This window comes from Rhineura floridana, chromosome 9 (assembly GCF_030035675.1).
Source record: "Rhineura floridana isolate rRhiFlo1 chromosome 9, rRhiFlo1.hap2, whole genome shotgun sequence".
Lineage (NCBI taxonomy): Eukaryota > Metazoa > Chordata > Lepidosauria > Squamata > Rhineuridae > Rhineura > Rhineura floridana.
In genome coordinates this window covers 32,315,608-32,336,614 of record NC_084488.1, presented here as the reverse complement: position 1 = coordinate 32,336,614, position 21,007 = coordinate 32,315,608, and the positions used below count along the sequence as shown (strand labels likewise).

The 21,007-nt window shown below is 40.8% G+C and overlaps 1 protein-coding gene across 6 annotated transcripts in view; it reads right to left on the bottom strand.

Annotated features, from left to right (window-relative positions):
* CRACD (capping protein inhibiting regulator of actin dynamics) overlaps positions 1-15,629 on the bottom strand; it is a 181,990-nt gene extending 166,361 nt beyond the window's left edge. For 5 of the 6 annotated variants that reach the window (XM_061585233.1, XM_061585236.1, XM_061585237.1 and 2 more), the window contains exon 1: positions 15,397-15,629. The gene's annotated coding sequence lies outside the window, so the exon portion shown is untranslated. The remainder of the gene's footprint in view (positions 1-15,396) is intronic. The other variant, XM_061585238.1, reaches the window with a different exon arrangement.
* Positions 15,630-21,007: the final 5,378 nt, after the last annotated feature.

Below are 21,007 nucleotides of genomic sequence, written 5' to 3'. Positions count from 1 at the left end.
TACTTCTGCTGAGGTGGTGGCTGTATAGGAAACATAAAATTAAATGGCCTGCTATTTTGTACTATGGGAATACAATAATCGCCATGCATAATGACAAAGAAGCCTTTTGACAGCTGATGAGAAAAAACCCACAGCTATTGGAAAGACATAGCTATATCTACATCTGCCGCCAACACAGTTGAATTACCAAAGGAGATGCCAGGCATACTGCCTCCATCTGCAGAGACAGAATGCTTCCTACATAGGAAGGATGTGTTAGCTCTTTATTGTGACATCTCAAATCAAACAGTCATAAAGCAATTCCCCCCTGCCACTCTCACAATACAACTGGCTGTTTTAATCTATGCTCCTGTCCTTTTCATGCAATTTGTATAACGTACAGATGTATGTGTGTAACCCAACATTTCACCAGCTTTAATCTCAATAATAGTTTTATGAGTATGATATCGTGACTGCATCCGGATGTAAACTTAAATGACTTCCTTATTAGAATTCACTAATAGGCAAAAAACCACGTGATTTAAGAATGTACCTATAGCCAACAGATATTCTATCAAACTTTTAAAAGCAGGGAAATTGGGCAGCTATAGTGAATGCACCAGGGGAGCAGGAGACCTGACCTCCTCCCTGAGATGTTGTACTGCCCTACACATTTGTCAAAATGCACACACAATTTGGGTTGGTCTTTCACAGTCCAATCCACTTCCTGTGTAGCTTGGAAGAAATTGATAACATGTGCCTCTGAGCATATGGAGAGTGGTGGCAACACCTGCCATCTCCAAAGATGGAGAAATACATTTTTGTATGTTTGTTGATGGTGTTTTTACTTTGCTTCTTTCCTATGTTTCTACTGTTTCTACAGAGAATCCAACCTAGAAAATTATATTTCTCTCATTACTCATCCTAGAAATCTGTGTCAAATTTATTTTTATTAATTTCAAAGCCTTTTTATTGGTCAATGTCATATGATGGTGAAGACAGCCTTTTGTGTTTCAACTGGGGATTATGTTCTATTTCTATTTTGGGAGCATTAACAGTTGAATCTGAAACTGCAGTTTGATGTAAAATCAGACTGATTACAATATGTTGCCTGATTAAAATATGTTGCTTCTTAAACAATGACTCTAGTTGTTCGAAAAAATCAAACTTAGCCTTTCTAAGATGCATGTTTTCAGCTTGCTATGCTGAAACCACTCCAATTAAGGAAAGGTAGGCATGGTCAATTAAAAACATAGAGCACACCTAGAATTTTGCTAGAATATATTTCACCTCCCACAGTTTTATCTTGTGCAAACTGAGACACTCCTCATGTCCACTGAAAACTATTCTGCAGAATAGTCAGTGCCATTATTTCACAATTGTTTTTGGAGTTATTTTAGTGTTGCAAAGTGTTGTTGTGTTTCACATATTCACAGAAACAGAAGCAAAAGAAAATGATTTACTATAAGAAACTTCACTATAATTGCAAAGTAAATCAAACATACTTAAAGTGACTATCTGAACTATATAAACTGTCTTATTGTCCCTTCTTCCCTGCTAAAATAAGCTCAGCACAGCACATATCTTGTTTCTGTTATTTGGGCTGATTGGAGGTGTTGCCACCATTCACCTTATGCTCAGAGGCACATGTTACCAAATTCTTCCAAGCTACACAGGAAGTGGATTGGACTGTGAAAGACCAATCCAAATTGTGTTTGCATTTTGACAAATTTGTAGGGCGGTACAATTTCTCAGAGAGGAGGTCAGGTCTCCTGCTCCCCTGGTGCATTCACTATAGCTGCCCAATTTCCCTGCTTTTTGAAGGTTGATAGAAATATTTGTGGGCTATAGGTACATTCTTAAGCTGCAAGGTTTTTTGCCAGTTAGTGAATTTGAGGTTGTTAAGGTATCTAAAACTTGGTTTGTTGGTTAAGGTATCTAAAACTTGTATTTGTTTGTCCACAGATATTGAAATAAAGACATCTATTACCACACCATACAAAATTGTAAAAATTAATTAACCATCAGTAGTGTCCTATGAAGTCATGTTATTAGTGCAAACACGCCCACCTCCACAATGAGACTTCATCTCCCTCTCCTTGCATACCCCTCAAATCTGTTCTGGGGGGTCCCCCAACCCTCCAGAGCAGATTTTGGTGTGGCACAGGGAGACAAATATCATTGCGCAATTGCCATGGCCAGTATCTTCCACTTATGCTTGGAGCCAACAAGAATATAGGGATGGGTCATGTCTTGATTGGATGCTGACAAGTCAGAATTCCTTTGAACTAAACAACAACAACAAAAAGCCATACAGAGCTGGCATGACTGGGAAGAAACCTTCAGAAAACAAGGAATTGCTATATATGTGAGGAAAAGAGACAAATTAGGGTTTTGGTGTAACAAATTAATATTATGTTGGGTTCCATATTTTAGGGAGACTTCCTCTTTCACCAGTGCAAGAGTGCATGAGGTCATTAATTCATGCAAGCACGTATGGAGAATAAGGGGTATAAAAGCAGGAGAGAAAAAGGCAAGTGAGCAAGTGAGAACCATCTGACACTATAAACTCCAGATGTGTTAACTGAAAGCAAGGCGCTGAAGTAGAGCTGTCTGCAGACTGATCTGCTTATTCCATTGAAGCCTTGCTTTTGAATGACCACAAAAAGCCCAAGAGTTGCTTCCACATGAAGATGAGAGGACTGGCTACCCCCTTTCCTGAAAGTGTCAAATCAGATTGCAGTAAGCCATCACTGACTGATAATTATATCACCTGTTGTGGTAGCCTTGTGAGCATTTATATTGCACTTGCAATTAACAAAATTAAATTGTACCTTTTCCCTTTTGTGGCCTGGATTTTTATTCCTGATGATACTTTACAACCTTGGTAAACCATTAAATTTGACCTGTGTCAGTGGATATAGGCCTCCCCTTGCTTACAAATAGCCCCCTAACAGTCACTCACCAGCAACAAGAGGCTACATAACAGACAGAAGCACAGGGATCAGACTGGCAACAAACCCTAGATGCCAATTCTGTCCACATTCACTCTAGTCAATCAGGGTCAATCACCCTATCACAGGTCAAAACAAAACCAGCCACAACATGGTGTGCTCATTCACTTGGCCATCTTCCAATGCAGCAGATGCTGTCATCTGCTGGCAATGCCCTTCTGCAATCTACAAAAGCAAACAGGTCCATCTTTACAGAAAAGAATAAACTAAATGGACACAGATCTAGGAATAGATGAAATAGTCTGTTTCTAGTCTATATCATTTTTGCAGGAGTTCGTTCATAAATCCATTCTCATTTCTGCTTTAAATCTTCAGATTTTAAAAAAATCCACACAACTGTTCACAATACCTATTATTAAATGTATTTTCTCATAAAACATGCATTTCCCATTAGTATTTAAAAAAAGTGATTCTAGAATCCTTACAGAAATCTGTCATTAGAAAAAGCAATATTCAGAAATGACACTGAATATTTACTGGTCTGCAAGTGCTTGGTCTTGAACAAAGAAACTGCAAGGAAAACTCCAATAAATTACAACATAAATAAATTCAATTCTGTCACCTGAATCAAGCTAATGGAGTGTGTCGGAGATTTCTTTCATTCCAGGATAGGTGTTAATTTACCAATGGCAGGGTGTTTGTGTTGTCATCAACAGTGCTTTCTGAATAGTCACTGTGATGATCTTACATACATTTAAACTTTAATGTAATTGTCACTGTCTGGTTTGTTTGGGTGGGGGTTTTTTTGTATATCATTTCCCTCTGATCTTGTTGCTTATGATTTTTCCACCTCTACAACCATGTATACCAGCAGCTGGTATAGCACAGTGGGGAGGGTGTAAAGGGCCAGCTAAAGATCACCCCCACAGTGAGTGGCTCAGGGGTTACATGCCCTGCCACCTATGCAGCCGTGGGCAAGCTGCATAGTCCCAAGTAGCCCAGTTGCCCCCCAGCTGGCTGTTGCGGACAAGGAAGGGGCTGGCTTGCGAAGCTGTAGCAAGCTGAGCAGGCCCTAGCCAGCTGGGGAGGACTAGCCTCAGAGGGAGGCAATGGTAAACCCCCTCTGAATGCCGCTTACCATGAAAACCCTATTCATAGGGTAGCCATAAGTCGGGATCGACATGAAGGCAGTCCATTTCCATTCACAACCATGTTAAAACCAGCAAGATGGTCTCTTTCTTGTTAATGCACATTGAAGGTTCTTGCTTTCTCCTCTTTGCCCATTGGCTATTCAGAGCCTTATATGTTAGATGTCGTGTTCACCTCAGCTGACAAAGTTTCACAACACCAGTTAACTGAACAGACAGGCTAATGCTTGAAGTTCCCACCCACACGTCTGTGGGTCTTGGCACATAACAGGAAAATAAATGGGAAGCTGACAGCGAAATATCCTTATAGTGTTCTGTTTATTCATGACTTACACACTACTATTATTAAATGCACTCTAGTCAGCCTTGGCCAACATATCAGAATCAAAAATCAGAAATACATACCAGAAGCAGGTATATTGCATTATACAATCAATATATATAGAAACCTTAAACTTTAAAGTATAAAACCTTCAAGTTACAGGATCCATTTGGTTACACTGCCCGAAAAGACTGAGTCCAAGCTCAAAGTCTTACCAAGACAGAGTTACAAAGTATTTGGAAATACAAAAACATACAATAATATCAGATTATATGGATGGATGGGATACAGGCTTCATGCTTCAACCAGTGCTACAAAACGCTGGTAGCTTACTGTCAAACATTACCTCCTTTTATAGGAGTGTTCCAAAGTTATCTTGTGGTGTCACAGGTGTCTGATCACCATCTCTTACTAACATCTCTGTGCAAAATCTGTGTCCACCATCTCTAAGCACCATCTCTGATAATGAACTTAACTAGCTAAGCTAGTTGGGAGACAGGTGCAGTTTCCAGACATTCCAAGTAAGGTATCTTTCACTGTCCACTGCCTGACTGTGCTATCTTTTGTTCACAGACTGTTAGTTACCTGCCCAGAAATTTGGGAGGGGGGAGTAGAGAGGAAATAAAAACTTTTTCCAGTTTGCACTTTATAAGGCTTGACTGTATGAGGAGATCTGCATGCCTGGATATATAATATTCTATACATCATTAATGCATACAATTTATAGACTCTTAAAGGGGAAAATTTACATTAAATATATGAATATATTGGGACAGCCCTTGACAATGTATGTATTTCTACCTCCCACAACAGTGCATGTGTGTACACATATACGACACACACACACTTTAGGATGAGACTTCTTGCCTCAAATTAGGTGGATACCAATCCACAAAAAGCTTATGCCATCATATATCTGTAAATCTTTAAGGTACAAGATTCTAGATTATTTTAAAAAAAAGACTGACAAACTGGAGGGAATTTATGAAAGGACATGGTGAACGATAAAATAACCGCCTGAACAAAAATCAGATAGACCTCTGCTGTTGATGTGTTTACTATGAAGTCATTATTAAAAAAACTTCATATACACCTTTTTAGATTTTTAGATTCCGGGGCTAATGTCATCTAGGCAAAGAACATGGAACATCATGATATATAAAGGAACAAAAATTCCACCAATGCTATTAGGCATATTTGAGATAAAAACCAGCAAACCAAGAGATTAGAACTGCTATTATAACAAACAAATGTCTCCAACTACTCATTTTAATGCAATAGCCAAAAACAATAATCCACACATTGTTTACTTCTTTGCTCTATTGTAAAGACTCCATGCAGCTATGAGGCTACTTGCATAACAAGAGGCATCAATGGACATATACGGTAAAAGATCTCAAATCACAACTGACAGAAACACTATGCCCTCAAGCATCCGGAAAAAGGTATGAACAGCTATATATAATTAACTTAAGGGATGCAGTCAAGGTCCATAAGTTCAGAATTTCCATTTTTATTTTTCCCCAAAGTGCTGACTTAGAGACTATTTAAAAAACAAGGACTCAGAAACTATCCCCTCAGGGTTGTAACCTGAGACAACCCTGCCTACACTGGGGGCTCTTACAGAGTAGTTTCTATGGATGATCGGTCCCCATTGTCAGGAATTGCTCCTCATCCCTGCCACGTTTTGGAATACAGATTGACCTGACATCCCTTACATTTTCCTGCTGAAGTTGGTTGCACCCTCCCAATCAGCCCTGTAAAAAGAAGCAGGAAGAGGCTACAAGCAAGCTGGTCAGTAACTTGCACTGAGAGCTATTTGGCTGTGCCTCCTCCTGTGGATGCATCTGGCCTGCTTTGTTCCTCTTGAGCTTGTTGTGCAACACTACAACAACCACCTGGCAACACACAGACTTGTCTGGTGCAGTATTGCCAACACAGCACACTGCTGGCATGAAGAAAGCAATTGACAATGTGTTCCTATATAGTCTACTCAGAAGCAAGCCCCATTGGCTTCAATGGGACTTGATCCCAGTTAAGCAAATATAAAATTTCAGCCTGAAAGAGAAAATGAACATGCCTACTTAATCAAGGAACCACCAACTAATTTCAAAATGAGAGGATGTGTGTAGTTCTTGGGCAGGGGAAGGGAAAAAATAGGAAGTATATAATATATAATATAGGAAGTATATAATATCCATCAATTATATAGATAAAACAAAACTAGAATTAGAAAAAAAAGTCACAGTAAGTCATCAGTGATCTTCACTCTTAAAAATTACCTTCTGAAAAAGTTCAGTTCAGGAATTCTATGGCGTTTTGGTCACACCCCTTTACTATCTCTTTAGTTATCTTATTCAGTAAAAACTCTCAGGTCAGCTTATAGTGGAACAATTAAAAACAATAATACGTAAGACATTCCAAACATAAGACAGCAGAAGCAACAATTAAAATAAACCTGTAAAAATTCAACTGACTGAATAAAGGCATATTAAAAGCCAACTGACATTGGCCTGGTTCACACGGCATAGGAAGCTAAACTATGGCTTACTGAGGGGGGTTGCCATGCTGCCTGCAAAGACCTTCATTGGCACCCCCACTCAAAATGTGGAGGTACCCTCCTAAGTGATATACGTTCAATGAGGCAGCCTAGCTGCTCCCCACCTGTCAGTGTTATTAAACCAAGAGTGAGGTCAGAGCTGTGACTGATAAGTGAGTTGTTTGGACAACCGGCAATAGGAATTCCTGGAGTCCTATAACAGCTTTTATTTTCCCCTTGCCTTTGCTGCACTTTACCTGCTCGTGTCTTATTTTTTCATAGTCCTTGGAGTGTCCATAGTTTGCCCTTCCTTTGTGCCTAACTACCAGAATGAATCTTTCCTCTGGTGGGTTGTTTGAGATCAGGTTCTCCCTAGAATTTGTATTCTGGAAATACTACTATACATTAAGCATGGGTGGATGGTAAAGAATCCCCTCCCCAAATGGCAAATGCAAAATGTGAAAACTTTGCAAAGAGGCTTAGGCATGTCTCTTGCTGTGCAGGAGCTGATGTCCAGGCACTCATTAAGAATTTGCTATATAGTTAACTTACAGTACAATAGTATACATGTCTACTTCAGAAGTAAGTCTGTGTGTTTAATGGGGCTTACTTCCAGGTAATTGGGTACAGGATGGCAGCCTAGGCTTTGGTTCAGGATTGGCACTGGGGAAACAGCTGCATCTCCACAATCAGGACCAGCAGGACATAACTGATTCCCCATGGTAGAATACGAGGTTGCTTTGGGAGGAGGAGAAGAAAGACAGAAGCAGCAATGACTGCACTCCCTCTCATTTTGTTATGCCACATCCCCCAGGGCAGCCATGTTGTGTTATGCCATGCCCCCATCGCAGCCATTTTGTGTTGTGCCACACCTCAATGGCAGCCATTTTGTGATTGACATGCTCAGCACTCTCAAAATTCAAAATGTGTCCCTTGGTCTAAAAAGGTTGGCAACTCCTGGCTTACCTGGACCATGCTAACACGCAGGCTCTCAGAGAGAAGCTCACAGCCACGTTACTCCTCCCTGGTCTTTTTGATCCCCATGACATGCTGAGCTAAGCCAAAGTTCAGCTTAGTGTGTCATATGAACTTGGGCTTTGTTGTTTGCTACAGCTGGTGGTTAGTGAGGAAAGAACTTAACCCTGAGCCTGGGTTCAGACAACACACTATGTCAAACCTTAGCTTTCTTCAGTGCGGTGCAGGAGCAAAAAAAAATCAGAAAGGAGCAAACTCCTCTGTGAGAGCCTACACATTTGCGCAGTCCCAGTAAGCTATTGTTTGGCTTACCATGTTGTACGAACGAGGGTGTTGCATGTTGAAATGCCTAAGTAAATAGAAAAATATTTGGTAGTGAAATTATATCGAAGTTGGGACCAAGCTAGCCTCTTTGAGGTAGACATTCAACAAATATTTTATTTATTTATTTATTATTATTTATTTATTGCACTTGTATACCGCCCCATAGCTGAAGCTCTCTGGGCGGTTTACAGCAACCAAAAACATTAAAACAAATATACAATTTAAAACACATATTTTAAAAACAATTTAAAACACAATTTAAAAAAAATTAAAATTTTTTAAAACACATGCTAAAATGCCTGGGAGAAGAGGAAAGTCTTGACCTGGCGCCTAAAAGATAACAGTGTTGGCGCCAGGCGCACCTCGTCACAAAAAATCATTCTATAATTTGTGGGCCACCACTGAGAAGGCCCTCTCCCTTGTTGCCACCCTCCGAGCTTCCCTTGGAGTAGGCACCTGGAGGACGGCCTTTGATTTTGAAATAAGACTCCATAACTGAAAAGGTCCTCTCCCTGGTCACCACTTGCCACTTCAGATAGTGGAGGGTCATAGAAGGGACGTATTATGACCACAGATTTTACTTAGAACAGATCTGGGGAAGTTCTGGCCCTTTGGATCTTGTTGAACTACAACTCCCATCAGCTCCAGCAAACATGGCCAATGGACAGGGAGGGTGGGTGTTGAAGTTTAGCAATATCTGGAGGGCCAAAGGTACCTCCTGCCTGATTTAGAAGGCAGTCCTTCAGGTACCTGGATATCAGGCCAATTAGGAACTTAATGGCACTTAAACCTTTGTTTAAGGTTTGGTGAGATATAGCTGTTACCATTTAGTAACTGATAGCTGCATTTTGAAGTTTCTGGGAAGTCTTCAAAAGAAGTACTACATATAACACATTGCACTAGTTTAATCTGGAGCTCATTAGGTCATGGTCATTTACAGGTAAGATAACTTGACCATGAAATCACACCCTTACTGTAATAAAAATGAAATACTTAACACTTTAAAAGCACTTGAAGCAACTAGACACTTTACAGGGATCCATAAAAGATAATATAGGCTCACATAAAAGAACAAGAGACATAAGGGAAAGACAATTAAGGCTGCAATCCTATATACACTTTCCTGGGAGTAAGCCCCATTGATCTCAATAGGACTTACTTCCAAGTATTATTATTGTAATTATTACTTCAATTTATTAACTGCCCTTGACCATCAGGTCCAAGGGTGGGTTACATCAATTTTAAAACAAATTAGAGTCACCAGAATAGGGTGGGTCATTATATACGTATATCAGATGTCAAGGGCCAGTGTGAAGTGATGTGTCTTTACCATACTATCAAAACTGTGTAATGATGATGTCAGACCCACCTCTGCGGGGAGAAAGTTCCACAACTTAGGAGCTTCCACAGAGAATGTTCTCTCTTATTATTATTATTTATTATTATTTATTAAATTTATATACCGCCCGACTAACGATAGCTCTCTGGGCGGTGAACATAAAATAGTATAAAAATACAATGAATAACAGAATAATATTAAAATACAATCAACAATACAATAAACATTATTAAAATTAGATCAATGTAACTTAAAATGCTTCAGAGAATAGGAAGGTTTTGACCTGGCGCCGGAAGGAAAGCAGAGTCGGCGCCAGGCGTACTTCCTCGGGGAGACTGTTCCATAGTTCGGGGGCCACCACTGAGAAGGCCCTAGATCTTGTCATCACCCTCCGGGCCTCCCTGTGAGTTGGAACCCGGAGGAGGGCCTTCGTAGCAGAACGTAGTGCACGGGCCGGTTCATATCGGAAGAGGCGTTCCGCAAGGTATCGTGGTCCCGCACCGTATAAGGCTTTATAGGTTAATACCAACACTTTGAATCTAGCCCGGAAACATATTGGCAACCAGTGCAAGCTGGCCAGAACAGGTGTTATATGCTCGGACCGCTTGGTCCTTGTCAGAAATCTGGCCGCCGCATTTTGCACTAGTTGTAGCTTCCGAACTGTCTTCAAAGGTAGCCCTACGTAAAGCGCATTACAGTAATCCAAACGTGAGGTTACCAGAGCATGTACCACTGATGTAAGGTCCTCTTTACTCAAATAGGGACGTAGCTGGGCTACCAACCGAAGTTGGTAAAACGCATTCCTAACCACCGAGGCTACTTGAGCCTCAAGTGAGAGGGAAGAGTCTAAAAAGACTCCCAGACTACGAACCCGGTCCTTTAGGGGGAGTGTAACCCCGTCCAGGACAGGGTATATATCCACCATCTGATCAGAGAACCCGTCCACCAACAGCATCTCAGTCTTGTCTGGATTGAGCTTCAGTTTGTTAACTCTCATCCAGTCCATTGTCGAGGCCAGGCAACGGTTCAGCAGGCTGCCACCTCCCAAAGTTCTGAGGGCAGTGGAACTACCAAGAGGGTCTTCCTCTACTGATCTTAACCTCCCAGAGGGTCTGTAGGGAAAGTGGTAGTATTTTGGATATTTGGGTCCTAAATCATTTGGGCCTTTAAACACTAATGTGTGCGCCTTGAGTTGGGTCCAGAAACAAACTGGCAGCAAATGCAGCTGTTTAACACAGGTTTTATGTATGCATCCTAAATGAAACACCTAGTCAGTATTCTGGCTGCTGCATTTTGGGCCCACACAATTTATTAAGATAAATGTTCCAGGCCAAAGTAATGGGCCACATGAGCAAACCTGGCAAAAATAAAGATGGGTACTAACAAGAAACACAATGATAGTAAGACTTGTAGTAGTAGAAATAAAAAAGAGCAAAGATAGTTGGGTGTTACATGGGTCTGAATCTGGAAAGTTTTAGTGACTGTTTGACTCTACAAAACAAAAAGAAAAGAGGATATTTCACCTCAATCACAACAAAACTGATAACCAGATATCAAAGCAATTAGAAAGACAAAATATTATAGCAAGTACAGATTATGAAAGGAAGAGAAGAAATCAGAAAGATGAATGCATACATTTCTGCTTTAAATATTATTTTGGAAATGTTCTTTGTACTGTCTAAAATGTTGAGACTGTATTGTTTGAAATTTTGTAAACTGCTTTGGAAGGTTATACACCTCAAAAGTAGTAAATAATGCTTCAAATAAATCCATCTGCATATAAGTGAAAGGAGAAACTAAAGGGTCTGATAAGAGAAACAAGAGAAAAAATATAAAGAGAGGGCAGAATGTTACTTACGGTGGTGCAGTGGCAAATGTAGAAGTGCAGGGTCCCTTCATGCCATGCCCCCTTGGGCAGTTATGCCCTTGCAGCCCCCCCATCTCTCACACACAGCAGATTCACCGGTGCTGCTGATCTGCTGCCCCTGCTACCACGGAGAAGAAGGCAGGAAAGGAGGACACACACCCCCGGACAGAATGACAGAGTGGAGGCCGTGGCAACAGCCTCCCCAGCAGCACCAGACAGCGGAGGAGGAAGAGGAAGAGCCACATTGCGGAGCAAGAGACAGACTGAAGGCTGGGGTGGAAGTACATCTGCTTAATTCCGACTCCCTGCAGTTGGAATTAAGCAGATGTTTTGCCTGCCCCAGCCTACAGCATGTCCCTTGCCCTGTGGTGTGGTGCCTCCTCTTCCTGTTCCTCCTGTTCCTTGGAGAGGCTGTTGCAGAGGCCTCTACTGTATCATTCGGCCCGGGGGGCCCCTCTTGCATCCTCCTTCTCCGTAGTGGTGGTAGGTGGTGGATCTGAGGGGGCCAGGAGGGGGCCACCTGTAGAAAAAGTAACAGGACATCCCACAACGTGCCACCAGAAAAACACACCTGGGTACTTGGAAAGCACTAACACACAAGGGACAAATAGTGGTCTCCAAAGAGAGCAACTAGATGGGTAATAGATGAGCAAAATGAAGGTAGAACCACAAAATTCCAACACTAAAAGTGAAGAAAGGAAGAAAATGTAATCAAGAATGTCAGATAGAAGGCAAAATAGAATAAAATATAAAAATACTATCAAATTTAGCCAGGAGATCATTGGCGAGTTGGCCAGAACAACACAAAGATGTTGATCTGTTTTAATCTTTTTAGTTAGCAACTGTTTTAATTGCTAGTGGCTGTTTTCATTGTTTTAAATATGTTTTTAACTGTTGTATTGATAATTTTTTATGTTTTTTGTAAACCACGCAGAGGTGTTTAAATTCAAGTGGTATATAAACTTTGTTAAATAAATAAACAATTCCTGTAATGCTCAAAGCCACATTTATTTTACTGGCCAATTTATAGATTTGGACTTGGGACACTAAGCATAATAGACACTTTTCATAAGGTGCAAGAACAAAAGAAATAACAATAAATTTCACTGGAAACAATTGGAATTCACCCTTCTTTCATAAACTACTTATAGCCATACTGCTGTACCCTTTATTGTCTCCACTGGGTGACCTTAAAGAGCTACAATGACATTTTGAATAATAGCATTCCCAGTTTCCTAAATCAGCAGAATAAGTTACATCAGACCTGCATTCGAAAACATTGACTATAACGCAATCTCCCCCCCTTAATGTTTTTTTAAATATTAAGTTGAATGCACACAATCAAGACTACTCTGCCTGCTGGTTAAAGAAAAAGAAGCAGAAATTAACAGCAAATGGCTAGCTCTCACAATACAATGTTATTTAAGTTATCTGAAGTCAGGGGAGAACAGTAGCCAAGTAAGGTGGAAGATAGCTAACTGAAGAGCAAGATAGCTCTTCACAGTCTTCAAATCTTCTCAGTCTGGTGAATCAGCAGCCAAACATCACGAGATTCAAGATACATTATGTATAAAGTGACGCAAATAAACCCCTAACCTCACATGCACTGACTGTGTCTAAATTAGCAGTGACTAACAAGGAAAGAGATCTTGGGGTTATGGTGGATACTGCAGTGAGGACACCAGCTTGGTGTGAAAAGGGCAAATGTTATGCTGAAGGTTAGCATCAAGGGATTCAAAACAAGAATTAATAAGACACCAAGTACTTTAATGTATCTTTATAAATTTACGGTGAGGCTGCATTTGAAGTAATGGTACAGTTCTAGTCATCCCATCTCAAAAAGATATTGTAGAGGTGGATCATGCAGCACTGATTGAAGGGCCATTATGGGCAAAATAATGGCACACCAACTGGCAACACAGGACTCCTGGTTTTTTTTTTTTTTTGGTCCACAATTCCTTTCCAAGCAATGCTACATCATCCCATAGCATTGCTCAGAGAGCATTATGGCCAAAATAAAATGGTGGCTGTCAGCCAATGGACATGGGGAGCATCATAATGAAGTGGGAGGAGGAGTTTGATTCCACCGTTTGGGGGAAATATTTGGTAAAATGCCCTCCATTTATCCAACCATGAATGGAGTGGCAAAATGGGTGAGGACCATCTTGACTCAACATTAGGAATCCCAGTTCCCTCTGACCAGGTGGTGGGGGAGGCTATTGCCACACGTGCAAGCATGGTGGTGAACTAAATGGATCTTTAGTCTGATCAAGGAGGACTGCTTTAACATTCAATTTCTTAATGATTTTCTGTGGTCTGTTTTTTTACAAATGGCTGAGTAAAACCTAGCAAAAACATATCGTCGTTTTCTGGTATATTTAACAGTAACATGAATATTATTGTTAGTAGAATAATGCTTTTATTAGGAAAAACAAAAATGACACAAATTAAGTGAGCATTCTTGATGGCCCTAATAAACTTTACTGTGACATTTAATTTTTTTCTCATTGAACTCGCCTATTTCTGCATATTTATTGTGATTGGATTTATGTATAAAATAAAGATTCTGCTTCCATTCTGGTATCAAACCCCTAAAAAAAATATTACTGACATCACACAGCTACTTCCTTTGAGAAGGGGGTAAAACAATGAAGAATTGGCTTTAGAGTACTCCTTGTAGTTGTAATGGACACATCCCCTTCTGTTTACTAACCTCTTCCCCTCCCCCAGCAGCTCAGTTTCAGCAGCACTATTGTTAACCATATTAAAATTTCAACATGTACAGTTGTGGTTTCTAATTTTCCTTTAACCCTCTTGAACAGATGAGCACAAAGTGGAATATTTCCTAAATCCTAAAGAATGCTTACACAATTCTTTTGCAAACTTGTGTTTTTCTGAGTTAGATTCCTCCTTGATAACCTGTTTCCTTGAAACAGTATCATTTGTACAATTCAGACTTTCCAGCTATTTGAAACAGGGGGGGGGGAATAGAGCGACTGCAATCCTAAACCAATTTATCAGAGAGTAAGCCCCACTAAGGTCAGTGGACCTATTTCTGAGTAAACACATTTAGGATTGCCCCCTTAAACTGTCAGATTAAAAAAAACCTATGAATGAAAAGCCTAGATGCAAACTGGCTTCCCATTCTTGGAAGTGTAACCTTTAGTGCACTTGATCTAGTTCTTGGATAGATGGTGGGCGCATAGAAAATTACACCTTCTGTCTTTCAGTCATGACAACTAGCAGATTTCACAGCTCATTAAAATATGGTGATGGAGCTCTATGATAAATGGCTTTACAGAAGGTCAGACAAAGCAATGCAGCTGGGTGTGTGGGGGTGATATACCAACCAAGAAACCCCTCACTTTCTCTGTCTCTGGGAAAATTAACACAAGGTTCAAAGAAAATACTAATCAGGGATTTTTAATTTAAAAATTGGAAGACATTTAAAAGTCAGCATGCAAACCCTGGAATCTATATGGCATGAAAGTACTGCCAAGGCAACCCTGGCCAACAGCCATAGCACTGGCTTTATTTAATCCTTTTAGGAGAACTGCCAATATGACTCTACCTTTTTTTTTCTATGTTCATCACAGCTGTCTTTCATTGATGCTCAGGAAATACCATCTTTTCAGAAAAGTGACACATCCCCCAGGTTGACTGACAGTAAGCCCAGCCAGCCTTTCATGCAAACACAGAACCACCCAAGGAAATAGCAGCCTTCAGTCTAACAATAGACAAGAGCGGCGTCGTGAAAAGCAGGAATGCATTCTAGGGGTTAATCGAACAGAGGTGCTAACGCCTGAAACTGACAAGGTCAGGAAGCAAGAATACACGGGAAGGATTATCACCTAAACTTCTGCTCCTGAGCAATGCTTTCAAAAAAGCGAGCGAGCGACCGGGCACGCGAGAGATGACAAAGGAAAAACCCACGATACGAAGGCCCTACCTTGATTTGGCGACGAGAAATTTGCTTGGGTTTTCCCTTTTGCGATACAGCCAGCTAGCAGTAGCAGCAGCCGCCCAGCCTCGTCTCTTAAGCTGCCTCCATTGCTCTCCGTGCTGCAGCCACACCATGACAAACCGAGCAGCGAGCGAATTCAATTCAGGCGATCACATGCTTTCTCCCTGCAACCCCGGAGCCTCAAGTTAAACTGTTCCCTCCCTTCTTAGGTTGGAGCACAATCTGATCGGCGCTCGCCAGCTGTTTTTTTTTTTTAATTAGGCTTCTCTACAGTCCCTCCCTTAAGCCTCGTCTAGTAGATCGGGGGGGAGGGGGGACACACGCTACTTTAGGATTGGTAAAGGGACATCACAGAATCGCAAGGCTTGCTCTGAGTTAAAAAGGAGGTAGGGATTTCTGAAATAAGGGACATCAGTAAATTGCTATGGATCTGGTTCGTCCTCGTATTCCGTCCTTCCCCATTACTTTAGATAAGTTACTATCAAGCGTCCTTAGTCTATTTGCAGATTGCTAAATTCCCATGTTGATTGGTTTCTCTCCTATATGCTCTTTTCATTGTCTAGAAGTTCCAAGTCTAGTCACCAAACTGCACTGAAAATATCTGAATGAACCAAACGTTGCTAACTCGTGGCCCTCCAGTCGTTGTTTGGCTACAGCTCTCATAAGCCCTGACCACTGGCTACAGCTGGTAATTGGTGGCCAACATCTGGAGGGCCACAGGTTTGCCATCTGTTACACAAGCTAGTGTGCTGATTCTGCAGGATTTAGGTTTTAAATTACCACTCTTCCGTTACTTGTCTAATTTTGGAAATTATTCTTCACTCGCAGACTACTGAGATCAGACACGTTGGTGCAATCCATATAACAATCTGGGTTTTTTTTCACCCAATTCATATTTGAGATAGTGGCAGAGAGATGATGTCAACAAAAACTATGTGTTCTATCAATTTCAACCATGACTACTACCAGATTTAGTAAAATATGGTGACCAGTCTTTAAAGATTAGAAAAAACAATATATCTCCATGGAGAATGATATATAGGTTGCAACAAAAATCTCCTTTCTCTCTGTGCCTCTTTCAAGATGAAAGTAAGGAAAGTATTAACCATTTGGGGAATTGCAATACACTCTTTGTCACTTGAACAGAAGCAACCTTACTATTTCAAGTAGGACTAAGGATTTGAGATACGATGTTTTGGATTGTAAATAAATGACTGCAAAAATTTGCTATCACCTATCAGACTCTAACATATAAAGTTAGTTTGCAGGTAAATGTCACAGGAACAGTATATAGTACCCAGAAAAGCTCGGGGAAGGCTATTCCCCCCACCCCATCTAAAAACATAAGAGCTTGCTGGATCAGGCCAATGGCCCACCTAGTCCAGCATCCTGTTCTCACAGTGGTCAAACAGATACCTGTGGGAAGTCTGTGAGCAGGACCCTGGGCACAAGAGCACTCTCCCTTCCAGTAGTTTCCAGCAGCTGGTATTCAGAAGCATACTGCCTCCAAATGTTGAGGCAGAGCATAGACATTATGGCTAGTAGCCTTTGATAGCCTTATCCTCCATGAATTAGTCTAATCTGCATCTGTGTTGGAATTGTTTTTAGATTTTTAAAATGTTTTAAGGGTGCTTTTAGTGTTTTTGTTTGCTGCCCTGGGCTCCTTCGGGGGGAAGGAAGTGATGTAAATTTAATAACTAAATAAATAAATTCTTTTGAAAGCCCTCCAAGTTGGTGCCCATCACTGCCGCCTCTGGGAGGGAGTTCCATAGCTTAACTATGCACTGCATGAAGTACTTATTTCATCTGTCCTGAATCTTCCAGCATTCAGCTTCATTGGATGTCTACAAGTTCTAAGACTGTATCACCACACTTTAAATAAATAGAATGTGGTTATACTACCATCAGATCTATAAATACCCACTGCGCTTTGTCACCATACCTGCAAAAAACAAACCATTGGCATCTTCTCTGCTCCTGGCTCCACCAGTAGATCTGCTCCAACCCCCCAATACAGAGATCTTAACCCCCAAGTTCTACATAGCTATAAGAATTTCTGATTGCAATATTTTTTAATCCTTGGTTTTTTGTGGTTTTTTTTAAACCCAGTCTAGTCTGAAGAACTCTAAAACACTCTCCTCAAACTGGAGGGATGGGCAACAAAACAGCACATAAGATTCAGTAAAACATGCAGACTATAAAAACAGTAGATAGAGGCTGGATCAATGTCTATTAACCATGATAGTTAAATAGAACTTCATATTCAGAGGAAATATATTTCTGAATTCCAGATTGTTTGAAAGGCTTTTGCCTCCATGCCCTCTTTATTTATGATTTTATTTATTTAACGAAATGTTTGGACTTCTTGAATGTAAAGACCTCTAAGTGGTTTACAAAAAAAAAGCTTTTCAGCATCTGATTGGCCAGTGGCTCACTGACTGACAATAACATCCAAAACGTAAAATATGTAACAGCAACATGCATTCCCACTATCCCACTTCATTGTTAAAGTATAACTGACATACAATCTACCCCAATAAAAGTCAATAAAGTACAGATGTTTTAATAATATCTGCAGCTTTTCATTTTCCTAAGATACAGCACTGTGGCTCTCACACAAAGGATGTGCTTCATGGGAAATACTTAGCTCTTCTACAGCTTAGTGTTGAGGGCAGAAGTAGGATAAGACAACACATTTGCTGGTTAAGCTTAGATTACATAGCAAGGGACATAATCCATTGGTAAAACATGTATTTTGCATCCAAAAGGTCCCAGATTTTATCCCTCGTGTCTTCAGGTAGGGCTGGGAAAGACTCCTACCTGAAATCCTGGAGAGCTGCTGCCTGTCACAGTGTTAACACTACTGAAGTAGATGGACCAATGGTCTGACTGTATAAGGAAGTCTCCTTTGTTGCTAGATGCAATCTCTCTGCAGGTTCATGGAATCTGGTGTTGCTTCTTTATGTTGGCCATATAACTGAAAATCACCACTAGAATTCAAAACAGATTTGGACCCATTTCTAGTTGACTAAACTATAGGTTAAGTTGCAAGGTCAAAACACTGATTCTCAATTTTGCCAATCCTGGTTCAGGGCAGACTTCATACCCACAGGGAATCCTTTCCACATCTGTTTATCTGCCACAGAATCTGAACACACTGCAGAAGAATTGGGGAAGCATTGTAGGTAATGACAGGAACTGTACCATTTAAGTGTGTAGTTTCCATATCCAGGAACAAAAACATATTCTGAAGACAGTTTCTGTGGCCTTTTCTGCACATCACATTAAGCCTAGCTGTAAGTAACCAGGACCATGAAAACATGCAGGCTCCTCACAGCTGATTTGTTCCTCCCCAGTCTGTAACTTTTTTTATTCCTGTGCTGTTCTAAGCTAAGCCAAAATTTGGTTTACAGTGTGATATCTGAACTTGGGCTTGTGGGTAAAATCTCTTCTTGCTAGCCACAAGCTGTAACCAAGAACAAACCTTGGCTATAACTTAAGGTTAGCAAGGAGACAGCTTAACCACAAGTCCAAATTTGGAAGACATTCTTTAACCCAAATGCTGGATTAGGCTCACTAGGGCACAGCAGTAAAAATGATCAGGGAGGAGCAAAGCAGCTGTGAGCTTACATTTGGCTTACATGCAAACCAGGCCTGTATATGTATTGTCCTAGATGGACTGGTGCATAAACCTAAACAGAAACAATAGGGTTGGTCTCATTCAAAGTAGAGCAACAATTTCTTTGCATGCAACAGGTGGCTGTCTTTTAAATTGTCCATAATGTAGTGTCTGATTTTCATGTCTAATATTTTTAAAACATTAAGCAAAATGGTTGACCCATTCAGAGGCCATTGAGTTCTCCACACTTGTTTTTGTAAACAATGTTGCATTACTTTAAAACCAAAGAGACATTTTAGATACTTTTATTTCCCATAACACATGATAATGAATACATAAGATAAAATTGTATCTTCAAAGTTTTTTTTTTTAAGTTAGAATAATAGAAACCACTTTTGAGCTGTTTCAGAACTGTGGTGTTTCACATACACAAGGTAACAAGGAATAAGTAGCTGTTTTTCAGTAGTGAACTTCAATGGCCTGGTCCAAATGCAACAGAAAACAACTGTTCCCTGCTATGTGCACTAACTGTGTCAAAACCTGGGCTCTTCCTCCCCTCTTTCATGGTAATGAGGAGGCTGCTTTAAACTCCAGGATCCAGTCTGATTCTGGTTTGTTCAAACTAATTAAGAATTTAAAAAACCCACAGTTATCCAGGTTTGGATGTAGCCTGGAAAAGTTACTTTTTTTAAACTACAACTCCCATCAGCCCCAGCCAGCATGGCCACTGGATTGGGCTGATGGGAGTTGTAGTTTTTAAAAAAGTAACTTTTCCAAGCTCTGGATGCTTCTAACCTTGTCCTAGCACCTGTTAAGAGTGGAAGATGACATGAACCTGAGGCTCACTGTGGCTTGTGTATCATGCAGGAAACCATGGTTTCCTATTATATCTGAACTGCCACGACATCGAATTCATAATTTATTGTTTCATAATTTATTTTTAAAAACCAACTACAATATCTTCAAGTCATTTGTTCTTTTATTTATCAGTTATTTTGAAGTGTGTTAATGTACTTTACATTTTTACTTAAGTTTTGAACCTATACCACTTAAGTCAACTGAGCTTTCCTCAAGGGATGATGCTGATTTGGGCATTCAAAGGAAATGTGTAGAGAGCACATGTGATTCTGCTGTACCACATGAAGCAAAAATGATATGGCATATTAACAACATATTCACATTTTTGAGAGTTTGTTCTCCGTTACCACTTTCAATCTGAATAATGGAAGAGATATAAAAAGGTACCATACTAATGAGCTGTCAATACCTTAAAATAGGCTTGCCATATTTCCTGGTTAGCCAGGTATTACCCGGATTATAGCCCTGCTACCTGGCGCCCATTTAGCCCATTAGGTGGCATGGATTTTCGGGGCAGGTGCCAAGCTGCAGAGACTAGAGAAGAGAAAAGAAGAGAGGCATGCAGGGAGGGCAAGGTGGGTGGTGTTCAGGGCTGGTACCAGCCTGCCCCGGGACCTGGCATACTCACACACATTCCACCTACCTACTTCTCCCTTAACATAAATGCTGGTTGTGCTGCGGGCGCAACCCTGCCATCAACAATGATGGCGGTCGAGGCTTCCTTAAGGGGCTGATGCCTCCACCACAATCTTGGTTGATGGCATGCATGCATGCTACATGCACGCATCCCTGCCATTGACCAAGATGGTGGTAGGGGCATCAGCTTCTTAGGGAAACCTTGGCCACCATCTTGATTGATGGCAGGGTTGTGCCTGCAGAGCGACCAGCATTTATGACAAGGGAGAGGTAGGTGGAGCATGCAGGAGGATGTCACGGGCCTGTGCAGTGGGTGGGTGTGCCTGGGAGCTCCCTCTCGCGATCTGCAGCAGGGTCGGGAGCCTGGATTTGTGGAACTGGAATATGGCAACCTTGCCTTAAAAGCAATATATGGTAATCCTTATATTTAAGATGATACTTCTGCTGAGTCATTATTCCAGTTAATATATATTTTATTTATTA